This window comes from Excalfactoria chinensis, chromosome 5 (assembly GCF_039878825.1).
Source record: "Excalfactoria chinensis isolate bCotChi1 chromosome 5, bCotChi1.hap2, whole genome shotgun sequence".
NCBI classification, from domain to species: Eukaryota; Metazoa; Chordata; class Aves; order Galliformes; family Phasianidae; genus Excalfactoria; species Excalfactoria chinensis.
Window position 1 is genome coordinate 4,492,666 of NC_092829.1, and position 21,270 is coordinate 4,513,935.

Sequence of the window (21,270 nt, forward strand, 5' to 3'; positions counted from 1 at the left end):
TGGGCTTGCTCTGATCCTGACTTGGATAAGTCTTGTGCGTGGAGGTTCAGCTATTTTAGTAAATAGGCTTTATTCAACCTCCTCTGCAGATGCCATGGGGCAGGGAGAACTGATGCCAAACGTGTTCTGACACACAGTTGGTGCAACCTGCTCATTTTTTCCTCCATCTCTTTCTTTTAATTGACTTTCATTGCTCCACATCCATCAAAATTACTGCTGAACCCCATGTTGCCCACATTGTCTTCTATAATAGCAACCAAGAGCAGCAGCATCAGCAGCTGATGGCAATTTGGAGGGCCCTGGGCAGTGCTGCTGGAAAGAGCCTGAGGAAGTAAATCCCACCAGTCCTGGCTATGGTGCTGGGATAACAGAAAGTTTTGCTAAACGCTGGTGATATTCATAATATAAATGCCATGGGCTCCTTCATTAGTTGTGTTTCTACAGTGATCACAAGGGTGAGGTGCATTGTGAACTATTTATATACAATTTTTCTAATGCTGAAGAGGCCCCGTCACGGGCTGCTCCAAATGAAAGGATATTTGTGTGCCAGCAAGCAGCCCCATCGCAGCTGAAGACAAGAGCCTTCAGACGATGACTGACAGAATGAGGAGAGCAAAGAAATAATGAGAAACTATTGAGTGGCTGGAGGTCTCGGCACATGACTAGTCTTATTTATGCCTTCTGTAGGCACCTTGGTGAAGGGTAGTTTCAGGAGGGAGCTGACACTGCTCACAACACAATTCTGGGTGCTGCGGGGAGTGCAAGGAGTGGCCGAGGGGATGGAGAAAGAAACAGGGAGAGATCTGAATCAGGAGAGCAAAGGAGCAACAACTCGAAAATGCAAAGCACAGCTGGTCAGTTTGGAGCAACCAGGAGGATACAGCTGGAAAACTGGTCCCGAGAGCCTGCAAGGAAGGGAACCAGCTCTGGGGATGGAGACAGCAGGGTGGGAGCTGGAGGAGAAGGACTCTGACAGTGATTGCAGCTGGAGAGCCCTTGAGAGATGAAAGAAATGGATGTATGGCTGGAAGGGAGGCAGTATGGAGAACAAAGGGAAGGATATGAAGGGAAAAGGATGCAGTATCTTTTCAGGAGCCAGAAGAAAGATGATGTTCCAACTACCTTGAGCTACTCCCATAAATTTGCCATATCCAGCTTGTTCCTGCATTTATCACTGCCATTTATCAGCTGGCAGAAGTGTCCCTGTAGTCTGCTGTACAGCATGAGGGACTGCACAGCTTTGCCCTGTCAGTAGGACCTACCATGAGGAGTCTCCTGGCCAAAAGCACTTGAGCACACATTCCACTTCTTTGTGTCTGTGCACGTTCCCATGTCACTGCACAAACTTTCTGGGGATCTCCTCATCCCCTATGCCTTCTCCCTGTGCACACCACCCTCCCACCCCATGCAGAAGGGAGGCAGAACTGGGAAGGGTTGAAGAAACCAGAAAGGATGGGTAGAACTCATCCAATCCTTGCAGCAGTCCTCCCCTGCCCTTCTGCTGAGAGCTTCCTTGCATCACCCATATCTCCTTGTGCCTCCAGGCACCCATCTATACATAGTGCCAGCAACTGGAAGTGCTGGAGCCAGGGCTGCAGAGAGTATGTGCAATGCAGAGGGATGGATCTGCCTTCCCCCTGCTCACTGCTGCATGCAGCCTCATGCCAAGCATGCCATATTTTGGGCCAGGGTTTGCTGAGGAGGTGATGGTGGAGGACGGTAGAGGAGAGGAGGTTTTCTTTCTGCTTTGCAAGATTAATGGGCATTTTGGGAGCCTGACCTGCCCCTGTCTCTCTTGTCAAGAGATGGTTCCCCTCTTGTCTGCTGTCCTTTGCTCCTACTCTCTACATCTGAGAGTGGGAGGAAAGGGAATACTTAACAGGCCAAAATCAATGCAAAAAATTAATTACTGGAGGGGGTGGGGGTGGGGTGGAAAGAAGAAGAAGAAAAACAAACCAGAAAGCTTCCTGCCTCTTTCTGGGCCCTCCAAAAATTCCCCCTCCTTGCAGCCAAACTCCTTCTAAACCTTCCCTTGGCGAGCAGAGTGCTCTGTTAAACAAACAAGCAGCGCAGGGCTGTGCAGTGCTTCTTCCAGGGCTGTTCTCTGAGATGCACAGACAACCCCAAAGTGACCATGGGAAGACACTGGGAAATGCAGCCCCTTCGTGTTTCCCACTGTTTGCGTGAGTCCCTTTGGTGCTGCCCAGCCTTTCCTCCCTTCTCTCACATTGCCTCGGAGTCAGCTTCCGATAAAGAAATGGCTTTTGTTTGGTTTCCTCAAACCTGATCCATCTGGCAATGAGAAGTATTGAAAAAATAGTGGTATGTAAACTGTGAAAGGAGAGCTCCCATCGGAAATATTTCCCAACCTGGACAACAACCCCAGGTCTTGAACTCCTTTTGACTTCCAGAAATCCCTTGGTACCGGGAGGGGTCATTTATCCTGGCAATACAGCAAAATGAGACTCCAAAAGAAAATGCAAGCTGAATTACCCTGCAGGTAGGATTCCCTGAGCAGCTGCTCCCTGCCCCAAGGTGTGTGCAAAGACAGGAGACCGTGCTGCCCCCCAGCCCCAGGGCATGGTGCAAGGTCACCTTCTCAAGGATACCACAGCTTTTTCTTCTTGCACCCTTGTGCCTGCCTTTGTCTTTCCAAGCACACAGATAGAGCCATAATTAAACACATGCATCAGGAATGTCTCTCCCTGTTGTCTCTTCAAGCAGCACAACATCCTCTTCCTCTTTCCCCCTCCCTTTTGGATTCCCCAGGACTGCAGGCGTGGCTCTCCTGCTGCATTCCTGCCTAATCAGTTAAAGGAGTGATGCTGTGCAAAGGGCCCCCGACTGGCCATGCTCTGCATCCAGTACTCAAGGTCCCACCTCTGAAGCCATGCAGCCTGGCCATGCTCTGCCTCTTGTGCCCAGCCACCCTCCCTCAGCCACGCTTGGAATTTCCTCATCTCTTTTGCAGACCCCCTCCTTCAAAGGCAGCTCTCCAGAAGGTGAGGAGTGGTGTGTTGCATGGTGAGGGAAGGATCGGATGTTTCATCACTTTTTCCATTACAAATTACCTTTCCTTCTTACCCCAGCCCTTCTCTGTTCCCCCAAGGATCGCTGTAAATTGACACGGAATCACAATGGGCTGTTCAAAGGCTTGATCTCATCCCTGTTTGAAGAGAAGCCCGGGGGTTATTTTAAATGTTCTGAAAAATATGGATGTGGTCGGTTGCGCTGTGAGACATGAACACCACAGAGACCTGGGGCTGAGAAGAGAAACAACTTTTAAATATTAAATGGGAGGCAATGGGGTGACCTCTTCTAGCTAGATGTGTGCTTGCTACAATGCAGTCTCAACTGGGACTGGGGCCGAGTGAATTTGGACGTAGAGTGGCAATGCATATTCATTTCTTCCTCCCTCCCTCTCTGTTCTTGGTATAAACCCTAACGTGGAGCTTTGGGACGCTGTGTACAGCCCACCTGCATGACTTCTTAGCAGCATGACTCTATCCCTTAGCAATAGAAGTGGGGGCTCCTCTTTCGGATACAGCACAAAGTCACCAGGGAGAAGGACCACTTCCACAGCTTCCTATCTAGGTTCCTCTGTTTGGCTCTGTGGACTAGGAATGTACTCCTAGAAACTAAAATCCTATTCTTATTACGTGACAGCTATTTGCATGAGCCTTTAGTACTTCAGTTTCAGGTTCATATAGCCAAAAAAACAATTGCCTAATCCAACCTCATGTCTACTACACTGCATGAACTCCTTTCTTAGTTTAAATGATGCCACTGTCAGAACACCCTCTATAGCCCTGGGGATGCAGCTCCAGCACTTAAAACAAAGCTGAGGCTCATTTCTCATCACAAATCACTGTCAGCTGAGCATGACTTTGGCAGAAAGCCAGCCCCAACTGTATTTAAAGCTACTCAGTGGCCTATTGTGGCACACATTTACCTTGTCTTGCTGGAAGATGCTCATTATACCCTGGTGCCATCATTGCTACTGCTGTAATCAGCACAGCAGTAGACGCTGGGGCTGGCATATGGGAGGGCTCCTACTTGCTTACATGATGCTTCAGTTCCCAGGGAAACCACTTCACCTTTTGGCAATTTTGGACCCCACTGTGGGTGCAAATGGTGAGAATGACCCCTTTCGGGGGAAGGTGCAACACCCTGGATGAGAAGGAGATCCTGTCTTCATAGGGGGCTTGTTGCTATGTTTGTAGATGAAAGCCATGATGGGGATTGTATGGTTATCCTGTCTTTCCCTCAGAGAAACTGCTATCACTGCAGATGTAAAAAGACCTGAAACACAGGGTGGAAGCTACCTTTCCCTTAAGCTTTACTCTCTTTGGGAAGCCTGTGGCAGCTCTCAATGGCTGTGCCTTTCAGCATATGCTCTCCTTTCTGAGAAGAGGACACATTAAGGTGTGAATGCTTGTGGGTCTTTTCACTCTGATGACCCAGCATTTGCATCAGGCTCTGAGTGAGGTCCTCTGTGCAGATGACAGCTCCATTAAGTGGTGAGATGAAAGGAGTGTTAACTGGTAGCCCTGAGATGTTTATAATGAATGCTTCTGTCAGCATACAAGGGTTTCTCCTCTATTGCAAGAAGCTGTGTACCAAAATAGAACAGATGGGAAGTAGACTGGAAGAGTTAATTTTTGTCTCCTGACTTCTATTCTGGGGTTCAACTTGAACTCAACCTGCCACAGACATAGGGGGACAGCTGTTATGGTCTGGCAAAAGCCATTGGAGCTGTGCTAATGTAAACCCTGAGCTTCTGCATGTGTGGCCCAGTTTGGCTGAAGCTGCAAGCAAAGCAAATTGCTTCTCCCCTCGTACATTAATGAAAAGCCCTTGTTCCGATGGCAGGAAGCCCATATGATGGAACTGTGCTTGACATCTGCCAGACTGGGATGGGTGCATCTGTAGGAAAGGGGAGTTATTTCAGGTGGGAGGGATGGGCTAAAGGTACAGCACGTGGTTGGCCTGCATAGGATGATGTCAGTCTTATGGAGATTGTTAGTGTTGTTACCTTCATTTATTTCTTGCTTGCACTCAAGTTGTCTTCAGCATTCAGTAGCAGATCTTAAAATCTGCAGTTTGATACTGTTGGTGATGGAAATCTGTCAGGTTTGGGGAGGAGATGTGAAAAGGACTCCGATGGTACCCATTTAGAGACAGCATTTACTTATCTCTGCAGGCAGCATCCTTTTGTTGGCCCAACTTTGAGGCACAATGTGCCCTGCTCCAGAGTTAAGCTCCCTTGTGTGCAAGCTGATTTGCAAATAAATGCAGGAGATGGCCTGTTGGAGTGGGTCAGTCAATGTGAGATCTGCCAGATACTTGGAGTAATGCTTGAGTTTTCAGTCTCTGACTGGGTTTGTGGCATGGGAGGTGTGCAGCTCGCCTGCAAAAGGAGAGGAGATGTTGATGAAAGCCAGCATAGAAATGTGTCTGTTCACTCTCTGTTGGTGTGGTCTGAAGGATGGGGCATCTCATCTGTAGGGAAATGCTGAGCTGAGCAGGGTGGGTGTTTCCTCTCACCTCTTTGATGGTGGTTGAATTATTGGCTTGGCACACAGCAGACAGCTGAACTCTGCTACCCAGTGCAGCAGAGATCAATCCCTCTGCTGTGAGGCCTTGCTCTCTGTCCTGCCTTCATTCACACCAAAGCATTTGGCCAAGCTTTCCCGGATCTTTTGCATGCTTGGCAGGAAAAGCAAAGGGGTGAGAAGGGGGAATTCAGCTCATAGCACATGGGGGCATGTTGCTGCTATTTGGCTTCTGTTGACTTCAGCTCCCACCATCTCCCTGGCTCCTCCTGAGTTATAACTTGTCATGGCATTGTGTGGAACTAACTCAATTACCCGTGATGATTTTTCCATGATGTTAAGGCCTGGATTGCAGTCAGTCTCACTTTTTCTCTGGAAGCCAGGAGGAATCTTATGACCCTGTTGTACAACTTGAGTTAAATTCTGGTTACTGGCAGCACAGTGGAAATGGCAGCTTGTTGAGCTTGGTACTGAGCTTACTGCTCACTTGTGATGAGTGCCTGCCAGCTGCTGGCAAACAAAGACTTTCCAATGCCTTGCTGGTGTATTTCCTTTGACTTTAAAGCCCAAAAGGTGCTTCTCAGATTTTATCACGCTTGCAATAATGTCCATCCCTTGAGTCAAAGGTGGACATGGTTGTGTTTCTTACTTTTTAAAGTATTGCTTTAACAGTGAGCATTGGTTTTCTGAACACCGGTTCAAACTGCGTATGAATGGTGCCCCAAATTAGACCCAATTTTACGTCTCTAATGTCTTCTGGGATGATGTTGCTGGAAAAATATTCTTCTGGCCGCTCTTGTGCCAATGTTTTAATCCATCTTTTAATAAACTGTAACCGAAGAATAGAGCGTGGAATTCATCAAATGGTGTGTTGTACCTCACTGGGAAGCAGGGTGTTAGAGCCAAAACTGAAGGCAGCTGTTGCAACTGCTGCTTGTAATTCAGCCTCACCAAAATATTGACTATTGTTACTCATGCCTCAACATGGAAAGCATTTACTTTAATATTAGTGTTAGCAGTGCCGTCACCGCTGAAGTTAGAGCTCTGGAGTCAGTGCTGCACCACTGATCTAGGGAGGTGGGGAAGGTGGTTGGAAAGTGTTCTCTTGATAGACAGAGCAGCATTTGAAACACCCTGTGATCAGTGTCCATCATCTGTTCTTCATAGAAGAAGGGGAAGAGTTATTACAAGAGAATAATTAAAGCAGCTGAAAGGAGCAAAGTGTTGGCAGGCTGCAACCTCTCCACACAGACCACACAGCAGCTTGCTGAGATCAGCAGGAAAGGCCTAACAGGGGGATACTGGCACTGTACTGCAAGGCTTTGTCTCACCCACACCGGAGAGCAAACTGCAGTGGGGCTGGGAAGATGCTTCCCACCTCTGAGGTCATTTTTAACAATGCCCGTGCTTCATCTGGGTGTGTGTTTCCATGAGGAAAATTCTGTTTTAATATTAGGGAATTTTCTTCATGCTAAGAAAGTGTTTTACAGTAAGGACAGTGATGTACTGGCATTGGTTGCCCAGAAAGGTGATGGGTTCCCCATCCCTGGTGACATTCAAAGTCAGGTTGAATGGGGATTTGAGCACCTGATGGAGCTCTGGGTGTCCCTGTTCACTGCAAGGGAGTTGAACCAGATGTACTTTAAGGGTCCCTTTCAGCTCAAAAGATTCTATGATCGAACACTGAAGCAAAAGCTGAGAGGTGCTCTGAAACTTCTGACCTCGGAGATATTAAAAACTCAAGTAGAAAAATGCCCTGAGCAACCTCCTGTGAGCTGGCTTTGCTCTGACACCTCCAAAAGCCTTCACCAGCCCCAATTATTCTGTCATTCTCGTGCCTTCACCAGATGGCTGCGGTACAGCAGCACGGACAGTGCCAGAAAACATCTGGCCAAGTGTCATCCCTTTATTTTCTGCAAGATCCAATTGAAAGGCCCTATTGTTTAGTAATTTACTCATCAGGGGCTGTGGAAGTTACCCACCTGTCACTGGGCTCACATTGAGAACAAGTTTGGCCATTGGGTACCTCATATTAAAGATGTTCTTCTTTTGGAAACTCCCGCAAGGTTCACCTCTCCCCTTGTTGACTGAATCAAAAGCTTTAATTGCCTTCATTTGGAACATCTGCCTTATTTTTAATTAGTTGTATGTGGATTCAGTGCTGCTGTTTCTACTGAATTCATTCTACTGTTTCATGTGTGACCCTTTCTCTGGCAGTTTGTTATAGGACAGGCTACTAAAAAGCCTCTTCTTTTCAGGCAGGTGAACTCCAATAAGCTTCAGTGTGAGATCCTCAGCTTTTGACAGAAGAGCAACTTGCCACACTTTTGTCAGTAGGGGAACATGTGGGCCAATGTTGCATGGTAACGTCTCACCCAGCAGCCAGCTGATTCACTCTAGCTCTTAAATCCCTGCAGCAAAACTGTTTTCTGTTTGTCTGTGTTTAGCTGATGTTGGTTTCCTCCCTCTCCTGCTCCCCCAGAACCCTCATTACCAACACTGGGTACATCCACTGCACACCCCCATGGCTCCTCACCATGCACTGCTGTGGACCCTGAGAGCAGATTTGACTCTCAGTGCATCCCTGTGGATGTATGGGGAGGGAAGTGGTGGCTGAGGGAGGGGAGGGTCAAGGATGGGGACATCCTCCCTCCATCTGGGATCAAAGCAGATATCAAGCCCCTGGGTTTCACGTATGTATCAAGTAGTTTGTGTGTGCCAGCTGTGATGGCACAACTGGGGTTTGTTCATGCAGGGGTATTTCCTGTCTTGTAGCCTCATTGGCGAAGGAAATGTTCATTCGTGGTGTTAGTATAACTGGAAAAACACTCAAGCTGTAACCACTGACCCCAGGGCCACCTTTTCCTCTCTTCTGCAAAGCCCTCGGGCTGATGCAGGTTTTGGAGAGCGATTTCATCTCCCATCACAGGTAGGAGAATGAGAGACTGCCAGGCTCATCATTCAGCTATTGGAGTATTTGTACCTAATCAAAGAGCTGTCTTTCATTTCCACCACTCCCCAAAGGACTTTGATAATAATAAGAACCTCTTATCCTTCTCTTATAGCAAGCTGTGTGCTGGCAACAGCCTGAGCTTAGAACTGTGAAATCAGAAGTAAATGTTTCTTAGAAAGCTGGCAAAAAGACAGACAGTAAGGTTAACTCTCACTGGCTTTCAGGTATGTTTCCAGACTCTGGACAGCAAATGTGAGGCCAAAGACCACAACATACTGTGGTCACGACCTAACTATTTGAACAGGAATCTTGTGTTTTCATGAATGGATGAACATCAGTCCTTGGGCTCCTCGTTGTGAGTTCAGACGGCTTGGAAGCAGCAGAGCTGTCCTGCAGTGTGGGTTTACTCCATGCACAACAGATGGAGATCTCTTTCTGCAGCTCTCCCTCTCCTGCCCAAGTAGGTGACTGTTTTATGCCTCTCATTCTCACTACACATAAGCAGTCAATGACCATTTTCATTGTCTCAGGACCTTTGTGCTCCTCCACGGCTTTGGGAGCTTTGCACAACCCCAAAATAAAGCCTGGAACTGATGCCTATAGAGTGCGACCTGGAGAAATGCTGTCTCTGGAGATGGAAAGTGTATTGAGTACTGCTGGGTATTAGAGGAATGACATGATTCTGGTCAGAGCTGGAAGGAGACCACTGGCAGAGCTCTGCACTTGGAGAAATCTTCCATGCATTCAGAAGCTATGTAATGTGAAGAACTATTTCACCTGATTGAGTGTCTTTTGCATCCTCCAAACCTCCCAGCTCAGTAAAAGTGCAGCCTTCAGTGCAGTCTGGCTGCCAACTAAGAGAGAAGATATTTGAGCCAAGTGGTATTTCAGGAGTCTCTAAATCTCCTGGACTGAATCTCTTTGTCATGTGCTGAGCCACCTTGGCCCCAAGTATTTTCCAGGCTCTTACAAAATGCCATCCTGGTTACGATGTTAAACCAGCACTTCTTACACAGCAGCTTAAACCATTTTTACATTTTCTCACTGCAATGAGCTGGCAGTAAACGTGTTTTGCTCTCCTGCTTCTAAAGGTCTCCTCCAAATCTTCTCTGCTGTCACACTTAAGCAGCTTGGTGGTAATTTCGTGACTTCCTGTGGAGAAAGGGAAGGGTGTCTGCTTGCTGTGCGATGAAAGTTCTGATTTTATCTGGCAGGTAGGGAGCATGCTGAGGTTTTCATTTTTCTCTTGCAGGAGAATGGCCTGTGTGACTAATGGATTGGAGGGGAAGTGGGGAAAATGTAAAGAACAGAGGTTGCTGTGCTCTGACTTCATGTCGGGGCCATCTGGTTACTGTGGTTCATGCTAAATGCTATTGAAAGCATGAGGCAAGGAGAGAGGACTGAAAAACCTCACCAGCGCCTGCCCTGTGTCAGCGAGTTCCTTTGGCTCCCAGTGTTGGACAGCTGGGGATGGGGAGGGTGCCTCAAGTGGGCAAGCAACCCCCAAAAATGCCTTGTGCTCTTGTGCCGGGTGCCAGCCCAGCAGAGTATAAGGGCCATAAAACCCTTTGGACATGGCCATGGGATGTGTCTGGGCTACCAGAGCTGACCCAAAGTGCCTGTGTTTGTCTCCATGTTTGAGTTCCCTTGCCTCTTTCTGTTGGCTGCTGAGCTGTCAGAAATCCTGAATGCTGCCTCCTGCCTTCCCTGTAGAGAGAGGAAAAAATTCCCTGTCTTTGGGCCACCGCTGTGGTTGCCTAATCCCAATAGAATTGTTTCTTGACATCGAATCAGTAGGATCAATTAGTCTCCCGACATCGCTGCCTGGAGAGAGTTCGCCATAAATTAAAAGAAAGTTAGAAAGAGGAAAAATTGGCACTCTTAATGGAGTGCCTCTTTGCTTCTTCTATTTACTTCTTATTTCAAAGATTTATTTGGAAACAGGAGGTTCTTCCAATACACTTAGTGCTGGCCCCTGCCTGCTACATCTCTCCAAAGCTGGCAGTCGTTTTCCAAAACAAAAGCTTTTACCTTTTCCCTTATGGCTCTTCCCTATTAAGGTCAATAAAAATGAAACTGTAGAAAAGCTTTCTCCTCTTCTACACTGTATTTGTTTTGCATTTCTATATAAGCTTGTGAAAACAAGCGCTCAGAAAGCCTCTAAAGAACACACTACCTGAATCTCTGGTCTTTTCATCTTATAGCTGCCGTGTAATTTGCAGATGAGTATTATTTTATAAGCTGAAATCCCTGTGTATATACTCTAACACCATAAAGCACACCTATATTTTAGGTCACTGAGTGAAAAGCCATTGGCCTGTTGTTACCTGGCAAAGATGTTTTTGTTCTGCATTGCTTTCCACCTGTTAGTATTTGTTGAGAACTTGCTGCTGTAATAAACAAGTTGTGTTTTCTCTTTGACCTGGCTTTATCCCCATTTCCTGGGGATTCAAAGAAAGGTGTGTGTACCCATAATGTTCATGGGCGGTGCAGGAAAGGGGTGCTCTCAGGGCTAGGAATCCACGACAAATCACAACTGGCAAGTTCCTGAAAGCCCCCAGTGACCCCCAAAGGGGTGGTTACCATCCAAAGCTTACGATAACACTGCTTCGCAATACTTTATAACATGGCTTTGTTTGGGGACACTGTCAGATTCAAGCACACCTCATTCCTGCTGGAAAAGTCCTCACCAGAGCAAGAGCACAAGCACACAGGCATCCAGTCCAGTCCACCCAACCCAATGCCATGTATACTCCACTTCAGCATATCCCCTGAATCCAGGTCCAGCAGACAGTGTGACTCCAGACTGCAAATCTCCTCCAGGAGTCAAGCTCCCTGCCTCATAAACATGGAATCTGTCAAGCCGATGTATGCAAGACCTCCAGGCCATTATTAGCCAATATGAAGCTAATAAAAGACTCTATAAACCAGCCCATGATAAATAATTTTACTAGGAAGGCTGCGGCGGTGTACAGCTTGTTTGGAGTCTGAAAGCTGCTGTAATGTGCTGCCAAGAGGATTAAATGCTATCACTGTTTTTCAGGCACTGTGCAGTGTGCCAGGGGGTATGTGTGGTTTCTCTTTGGTGGGTTGGTGAGGATTTTGGTAGCTCAGACAAGCAGAGAGAAGTTCCACATGTGTACAGCAGCTCTGGGAGCGATGGGCTGACAGTGAATTGGGACAACTAAAGTGAGCCAAGCATGGCACAGTATCTATTTTATGCATTATCTTTCTGCCAAAGCTTGCAGGTTGTGGGGTCTCTGACACTGCATCGGGCTTTAACTCAGAGCTCCTAGCCATCAGTGCAGACTGAAGGCAGCCTTAAGGGAAGGAGCTCATCCCCACTAGCAGCACGCTTCCATGGGCACAGGGTGGCTGCAAGGGTGACAGTGACTTTAGTGGTCAGACGTGAGACGTATATACTGAGAATTCCTGGGAGATGGAATCTGAATTATGACCTTGGAGAAACAAGGGCAACTTGACCCATCTCTCCTTTCTTTTTCTTGTTGTGATGTTTTGCTGTGTTGCCTCAAAGGCTGTAAGTTCTTGCCTTCCAGAGCAGTCTTCCAAACAGCGTGAATAATTTTCTTGCCATGCATGTTTTGTTTCCATGGTTATTAGAGCCAGGTTTGCTTACATCCATCCTTCCTTGGCAAAAATGTTTCTGTTGTCTTTTCAACTTGTATATTTCTCTGGGCTCCTACTAACACTCCAAGATAAAATATGTTTTTGAAAGAAAAATGTAACCACAGCAAGAGTATGACTCTCCCAGTTTAGAAACTAAGGGGGTATAAAATCAACACAGTGTTCTTCAGAAAATGAGGGGATGCTTGAGTCAGGCATAGTCCAACTCATAATGTGAAGCTGTCGCCCTTGGCAATGGAACAAATCTTTTTCCTCTTTAAAATTGCCACTGTGGTTGGCCAACAAAATGCCACCCAGTGGAAGACTCAGTTTGAAAAGCTGGAATGCTGATCTGACCTGCAGCTGGTGGAAGGGAGTAGGAGGCAGGGAAAAAGCTATTTCTCTTGTTGAATAAAACCACTACTTGTTATACCATTCTGCTTGGGCCTGTTCCAGGTCCATTGAAGTAAATGGAAAATCTTCACTTGACATAAATAGGAGCTGGCCTCAGCCCCAGGGCTTACTTAAATCACAGGCAGGGCTCAGGTGGATCTTCAGACAGTAAAAGATTACGCCCTCATTGAGCCAGTACCTACTGAGATTACTTAAAAGTCTGGTCATTTGTTGACCTCGTGGATTTTGTGTGTCATCGTGGGCTGTGTTTCTTGTAGTCATCTCCAGTGACTGATCTGGGCCTCATCCTGTCACTGGCTGCATCCCCAAATGTGTGCTGAGCTCTTGGGTCACCAGTTGCAACTCCATGGGGATGTGAGTGAACCTTACTCCTGAAACAGAGAGGGCAATGTCCCTTAGGACATACAGAATCATGGAATCATAGAATCATGAAGGCTCGAAAAGACCACTAAGATCATCTAGTCCAACCATCAATCCCATAATCAAGAGGTAAGGTACCAACCTATGGATGAGGTGATGGGGTTTTTTGTGTGTTGCAGAAGATTCTGGCTGGAAGCAGCCACTTCTTTGTGAGCAGCTTTCTGTGAGAGCTGGTGCTTGAGAAGGATCAGTGCTTTTTGCCTTTCTTTTCCACCCGTGCTGGGTCTAACAGGTCTGCTGATGTAACACCTGGGATGCTCTACGTAAACAGAAAATGTCAGTGAAAGTCATCACAGATGTGGGTTGAGTGTAGCTGGGAAGTAGCTCCTGTCAAGTGAAGATGTAAAAGCAAGAGCTCCTGTTAGAGAAGATGGACTTGAGTGCTACTTGTTTTTCCCCAGGGATGTCCTTACTGCAGGTTCTTCCTGTTCCTTCACATTTTTTTTTGCTGATAAGAGGTTTTTCCTTTTTATCCTTCAGTTGGAGATGGTTTCCTTCCCTTGGCCCACTGAAATCAGCAGAGTTGAGAAGAATTTTTTTGTTCACCTTCCCTACTGCAGGACTGGGGCCGAACATGATCTGGAGACCAGGAACATGCATCTGCTGCCTCAAAGCACTTGGGAACCACAGGAGTGACTTCCACACACCTTCAGCTTGAAGATGCTCCGGCCTATCTATCTGTTGTTGGCAATCTGTGTGTCCTGTTGCAGTGTATGGTTGGTGCAGAGGAAGAAGCTCCCTGGGGGTATGCAGATACTGGTGACATCCGCTGAGGAACAGCCCCGTGACAAGTGCATGCAGTTGGGGTGGTTCCCCACAAAGCAACCCCACCAATAGGAGAGCACCAGAATAAACTCCTTGTGGTTAGTGCTCTGGGCTGAGCTTCTGGAGGATCTGGTGTCACAAAGAAGGGCTAGCACCCTTGTCTGGACAGCAAGGGGTCACAAGAAATGAAGAAAAACATCAGAATGTTATATTAAATGCACATCTGTGCAAAGTCTGGGATGGTAAATACATTTTCAGACTCCTCTCATAAAGCTGCAGTGTATAAAAGTGCTGATAAAGTGCATTCCAATGTCCTTAAAGTATTGCAGCGCACCGCACACACTATGTAGTGTTTATATGAGAGACGGCCGGTGCTGCAGAGAACAGTGAGATGAATAGGCTTATACATGTGAAGAGGAAAGATTCGTGGATTGTCACCAGAAAACGGGGTCCAGCTGGCCTTGAAACCCCAGGGCTCTCCATCACACCATGCCTGGGATGCTGCTGGCATGGTGACACATAATTAATTGCTGATTTATTTCCTATGGGGCACTGCAATCCATAGCGGAAGCCCCTCTTCTTAAAAGAGGTGTTCCCCAGTTTTCGTGGCTGATGCTGCTCTCCAACCAGTGCTGAGATTTTCATGTAGGTTTACTGATCCTCTTTGTACCACTGAATTTCTGCCTCTTCCTCTGAGCTCCCTCTCCATGTGTGGTCATGCACCTTGGATGGGGGTTACTGTTGTAAGAGGAGCTATTTTCTTTCCCCCGGCCCTCAGAGGAGCATCTATTCTTTCCACCATATAAGCAAAGTTCCCCATTACAGCTGTTCCTCAGAATAAAAGAGACCTTTTGTAGCAGTGTGAAAAATAAGTTTGAAAGCCCTGCTTGCAGCGCCAAATATGAGGGGAAGATGGATGCTTTGGAAAGTGGCCGTGGAGTTGAGCCATGCTCCAGCTTTAGTGGGAGTTGTGATTTATTACAAACCTCAACGACTTGCAATGCAAGGACTAAGCAAGGGCTGCTGAGGAGCTTATCACTTAAGCTTATCACTAGCTCATGTTGCACGAGGGAAGGCTCGGGTTGGATATTAGGAAAAACTTCTCTGAAAGAGTAGTTGGGCACGTGCTGCCTTGGTAGGTGGTGGAGTCACCATCCTTGGAGGTGTTCAAGAACTGTGGAGGTGTGGCACTGAGAGACATGGGCAGTATTGGTGGTAGGTGGACGGTTGGATTGGATGATCTTAGGTGTCTTTTCCAACCTTATTATTTCTATGATTCCATAAGAAAACATTTCAGATTTGAAATACTTTGGACCATACAGAGTGGAAAAGCATTTCTTGCTGCTGTTTTGCTGGGAATGCCCATTTAAGCATCTTTATACTAAATCAGTCAATAATGACTCAACTTGGAGTCGGAGAAAGCAGTAGAGCTGGGGAAGAAAATGAAATCAAGAGTGTGATAGTATTGGCAGGAGGGATGGGAGAAAGCATGATGGCTGTCATGGAAGGTGGCCACATGATGAGGGGAAAGCTGTAAAGGAAATGCTGTAATGTCTCAGTCCCACGGTGCCACGGGGTGAGAAGGAGGGAGAGAGGTGGTGGTGGTGACAGCAGAGTGCAAACAGATACAGTCAGAAGCCGAGAAAGGAGAAGTTTCAGACACAGAAGATGATGAGGACATGATGATTTCTTGTGACATAGGCTGCAGAAGCGGAAGACCATACAGTACATATCAGCATGCCTATGGTGCCCAGTACCCCAGGCTTGAAGTAAGTGGGGGGCTCTGCTGCTTTGATGTAATTCCCTAGAGCCTTGTAACTCTTCATATCTCGCACCTCCGGAGCACACGTTCCTGGCTGCTGACATCTGTCATACCACCTCGTGCTCACAGTCCCACCCCACCACCTGCCCAAGTTCACTAACACTTCTGCTCCTACGAAATGTATGAATCATTGCTTCCATGCCACAGCTTGCTTTCTGCTAGGCGATGTTTCCAGAAATAGCATCCTGCCAGCCAAGAGACGTGACACGGCCCTTATGGCAGTGGAGGCCCGAGGAAAGGGAGTGGGGAGGGAGGATAAAGAAAACAACCCACCCAAGAGCATGCTTGGAGGAAAGAAAGCACTGTGTGGAATCCAGCCTTCCATTGGGATTGTTCAGAAACTACCAGGATTGGTAGCAAAATGAGATGCAAGCTCTTTCCAAGTGATGTTAAGATAGCTCTGTCCTAACACACATTCATTGTGGGTTGATCAGTCTCACAAGTACCTGTTAGGAGCAGAACTGTGTTTATATGTATATTGTCATGGATTAAAAAGGCCAGGGTCTTAGGGCAAAATCTGAGCTGAACAGAAATCTATCTCATATAGTCTAGTGTTTTGTATAAGATTTATTCCTTAGATACTGTTTTTGATGTTGCTTTCTCATTGAATCACAGAATATCCCAAGTTGGAACGGACCCATAGGGATCATCAAGTCCAACTCCTGGCTCCACACAGCATCACCCAAAAATCAGACCATGAAGACAAAAGGCACTTCTTCAGTGGATGCAAGAAGTGGTATTTAGAGAAATCATCCTGATTTCCATAGGGCAAATAGCTATTTGGGCTCTCTCACTTCACTGAGGATATCCACTTTTCCATGCAAGTCTTCACTGGATGGTAAAGTATGGCAGGAAAGTATGTAATGGCACCGTGGGCTGTTGCTGGAGTTTTACTGTCAAAATTTGCTCCTGGTTTGGTGTTGTCCAACCAGGGATGGATTTAGCACATCAAATTCACCCGCCAATAGAATGAAAAGGAAAAAAAACGAGTAGGAAAAAAAGTAAAGGAAGTAAGAAAAGCCAGATTTTGTTTCTTTCAGTAGTTGCCATTTAACTCTCCATACTCCCACCTACTTTTTATTCTGATAGTGTAGAAAATGCATAATATGAGCCAGTAAATGCTCCAGATGTTCAGCCGAGAAGCTCTCAGAAAAGCCTTTGAGAGGGCCACTTGTTTGTCCTGTCAGCATTTCCTGTCTTCCCTCTGCCTTTCTCCTACTATCCAGACCAACGTCTTGGCTTGATACATCTTCTTATCAAACTTTTTTGCTGCTCAGTTTTGAATGAGTAGAAGGCTGAAAGAATTGACCAGCCAGGGAAGCAGTGGCCATAGAGGTTGCTCTGTATTAATTCCTGACAGATATTAATTAGTAGACTACCAGCACATTTTATAAAATAGCCTTATAATAAGCTGTGGAAAAGTCTCTTCAGTGAAGTTTTGGGGTCAAATTGAAATGCCAGGAATTTCCACAGCATTACCAAGCCTGTAGGAACAATGGGAAAGCAGTGAAAGATGCTGATAAAAACTGGTCTCTATAAATAATAACTGATAATAATAACTATCAGAGGTGTACCGGCTGTCAGGGAAGTGGGGTAGGAATCACTGCTGGAAGTTTCTTTCCTGCATGAAGCATGGAGGTTCAGCCTTTGTGGCTGTGATGTGAAATCAATGCACTTTTTTCCCAGCACATAGGTGACTTCAGAAGCCAGAGATGGGGCTTCACATTTTCCTCCGGTGCCTTTCACACTGTGTAGTGTCATTTCAAACGAGGCTGCCCAAAGTTATGGTTATAGATCCCCACTTAAGAGCTTCCTGTATGGTTTCAAAAACGTTGGTGAAACAAAAATCTAATGAGTTTGCAGGGCAGCGAGTGTTAGCATTGCCTGAAGCTCTGTATTAGGACTGCTGTCAGCCACAGCTCTGCCCATCTGAATTTGAAAAGACCCAGAAGATAAATTGAAAAACATCCAGGATGAAATAAACAGTCTCCAGCATTACGGATGCCAAAGCAAAGTTTTAGATCTACGTGTGGAAATAAAACACTGCTTCCATGCCTTTATCTGCAGCTAACAGGGAGTGGGGAGAATAGGCAGCTTGCGTCCTCATCAGACAGCAAGAAACATGTAACAGCTCTGAAACTGAAGGAGATTTTCCAGATTATTCATCTTGCAGTGCTTGGTTTCTAGAAGCTGTGAATGCCCGCGCTTCCTCAAGTACTCGGCAGCGGGCCATATTCATAACTGGTATCAATCAGTAACAGCTCCATTCATTTGGATGGACCAGATTCAGCCCATCTGGACATTAACTTGTCTTTCTGACAAGATTTGAACGCTCATTTTAACGTGTTCAGGAGCTTAGGCTGCCAGCAGTTCTTTCTTTCTTTGGCAAACCTCTTCAGTGCTAGTAGAAGCACTTCTTTTTTCCCTTCCCTGCAGCATTCACGGGCACATAGAAGGGCTGTGATGACCTCAAGGGAGCTCCATTTCACACAGATGGTTCTTGGGGCATGGACTGATGCCCTCTGCTTCTCTTTGGCTGCCTGAGGGATACTCAAGCTTTTATCTGCGCTGTCGTTTGGAGCCATCCTCCTTTAGTTTGTCCTTTTTTCATTGCTCCTCATTACCTGCTACTCTACCTTCAGGCCCTGCTCATTGCCCTCCTCAGGGCTTTGTTGCTGCAAATTGGATTTGGAAGAAGAAATTGGAAATAGAAGTTCTGTGATTAGAACAAGCAGGGAATGTGTCCCAAAGGCTGGGTGGATGGGGCTTGACTCAAGCTCCTAATAGAGTTGGAGATCAAAGCCATTCTCCATTGGTGTTCCCTTGCAGAAGGGAATGAGTACCTGACCCTCTCCTGGATCATCAGCAAGGCATCCTGTGTGCCGAAATTCTGAACAAAAACAAGCAGGCGTTGCTAGCAATGGGCCAGCACAGAGCTCATCAAGAAACTTAAATACAGCACAGTTCAAGGGCTTTATTTTAAATGGAAGAAAGTGCTTTCCTACATAATGAGGTTGATGCTGATATTACAGATAGCCTGAAATGCGTCCTGAAAGCAAATCAGGTTGCATGTCCCAGTTTGAGTGAAGCAGTGAATGTTATTAAGGCAAAGCCAGGTGGGAGAATGATAATGAGGCTGAAGGTGCAGAAATTACCACATTCAGGAGTGGAGCTAATTTCAGACTTGAGTGCACTCAGGCTGGTGGTGAGGGGATGGAAGCAAGGCAGAAACTCTCTAGACCAGAACAGAGAAAATGCTGGATTGCAAATCCAGTAGCAATGGTGGCTCTCGAGTAGATCAAACTGTGGGAAATAAGCTGTGATGAAGGTTATTTAGAAAGGCAGGTTGGTGGGTGGGAAGGAGAGAGGGAAGGGTTGGAGCCTATCGGTCTGACCCCAATTATGTGGATATAAATGAGTGTTTGGGGAGAAAATAAAATGTTGTAAATCAGAAATTGCAGGGAAGGCAGCCTGTGTCTAGCAAAGGCAGATCGTGTTGTGTGGATCTGATATCTTTGATAAAATAATGGATTTTTCTAGACATAGATTAGATCTATGGCATTTCCTAGCTGAGTTAAGTAATTGCTACAGTGCCCTATGAAAAATGACTAGGTGAGCTGATGGAGAGAATAATACAAGAATTCAAGTGACACAAGGTATTAAAGTGTCTGTGAGAGAGAATTAGTGGATTTTTCCAAGAGGAGAATTTTGGGGTTGGAAGAAATTTCTGGGGATGTTCTTCAGTGCTGTCCTTGAACAGGTTCCAGTTTGTCATCAGTGAGATGCAAGGCTTGATTTTCATGCCACCTCTTGAAGGCTGGGCTCTAAGGATTTATCTCTGTCCTACAGTATCAGATCTAAGGTCTTTCTCAATGACACAAGCATGGAAGGCAATGAATTCAACCTCCAGCCCTGGTTCTGCTGTATAGACTTCCTTACATCAGAAGTGTTTATTACTGTAGTTTTGCCTTTCCTGAGGTGGATAGAATAAATTAGAAGAGGATTTTTGAAGAGTCTTTTAAAAAATCTCTTTCGCTCTCTCTCTTTCTCTTTTAACGTCCTTGATGTGGCAGAAAAGTAATATACGGTTTTGGGCACGTTGGCAAAAAACACTCCCATGATTCTCATTGCCTCTCAGGAAGTCTGGATTGATGATTCCTGCCATTGCAGCGAATGCTTCCAGGCTACAAGTGCTTATTTTTCTCTCAGATTTATCAGTATTATTTCACACTTATGTGACACTTTTCATTCTGAAGGATGCTGGAGCACTTCATCAACTCTGTACAGTACTGTTCAAGAGGCAGAAAGCATTGAGTACTCCAAGACATCATCTCCCTTTTCCCAGCAGAGACCCTTATGGTGTAGTGCACTCTCTGGATGGAGTGTCACCTACAAAGAACTGATGCAGCAGATGAGTGCAGAAGGAAGCTCTAAAATATCATTATTGATGTTGGAAGATTGATGGTGATGTTGTTCCCCATAACCTGAGAAAGATGAGTGTGTCTGTTTAAGGCTTGTGGGCTCTCAGCCTCTCCAAGTCCCCATCCTTAATGCTGATGGTTAAATCCATATCGAAGCACGCTGTAATTTACTGTGGGTAACCTCCTCTCTCCCTTTGGGTATTCCCATACTCTGTTATACCTTTGCCATCAAAACAGAGCTACCTTAATCTTTCTTCCTTCTTCATTACATTCACAGCTTTGGTAATTTACAGATATTGTGGAATCTGGCCCTGCTTTCCACTCTTCAGACTTGCAAGGCAGCGACATCATTTAAGCACCATATGGTTCTCAACAAAGTCAGGTTTCACATCCAACCTAAACAGTTTAATATTATCAAAAGCCAAGCTCACTGCAGCAATAACAACCCCTGCTTCCTCTTCCTGCATTGTATAACAAGAGGAAGAAAGCTCTCAAACTGAGCAAGCCTCTCTGATCTTGAGCAGGGGCTGCAGGGCACATGAAAAGCCTTTGTTACACCCTCGTTATGTTCATAGGACAACGAGTGTCCACCTGGACCACAAAGGAAGTGAGAGTCAAGGTCTGGTTTCAATTAGGGATGCCTTATATACACAGACCAGGTTTATTTCCTATTGTTGCCAATTATAAATTTATATATATAATTAATTAATTATAATTAATTTATTTGATGTTTAAGTTTCAGTGAGAGAATGTTATATGCCTCCAAGCTGCAGAACACTTGATTGTCTCTATTGTTTAAATGTACATACATGTATATATATTTCTTATTTAGGGGCTTGGATTTCTGCCCCACCAAATTTGACACATATAAGTGTTTTCTAGTAGGGTTAATGTATTCAGCATGAAGAGGGAAAGACAGGCTGGGTGGGGACAGGGGAGATGGGCTGTGTTCATTCTTCAAGCCTCACTGGTGGAACAGTGATTAGAAAAGATGATCTTCAACTTCTTCACTTAACAGTCCACGAGGTCTCTGTAGATGATGAGTAATGTTGCACGGAGCAGATGCCAAAATGGAACAGGAGCCCTGAGACAGCTTTTGTTGCAGTACCTTGTAGCAATCAGAAATGATTATCCTCTTTGTACTATGATGCTATCAGTTGGCTGAGGACCTTGCTCTGAGTCACAGCAATCAACATCCCCAACAGCTCCAGACATCTGCACAGCATCTGAATAACTGCAATTACACTGCTATGCTTCCATCCCATGCGACCTCCTCAGAATCAGTTCCAGGAGGAC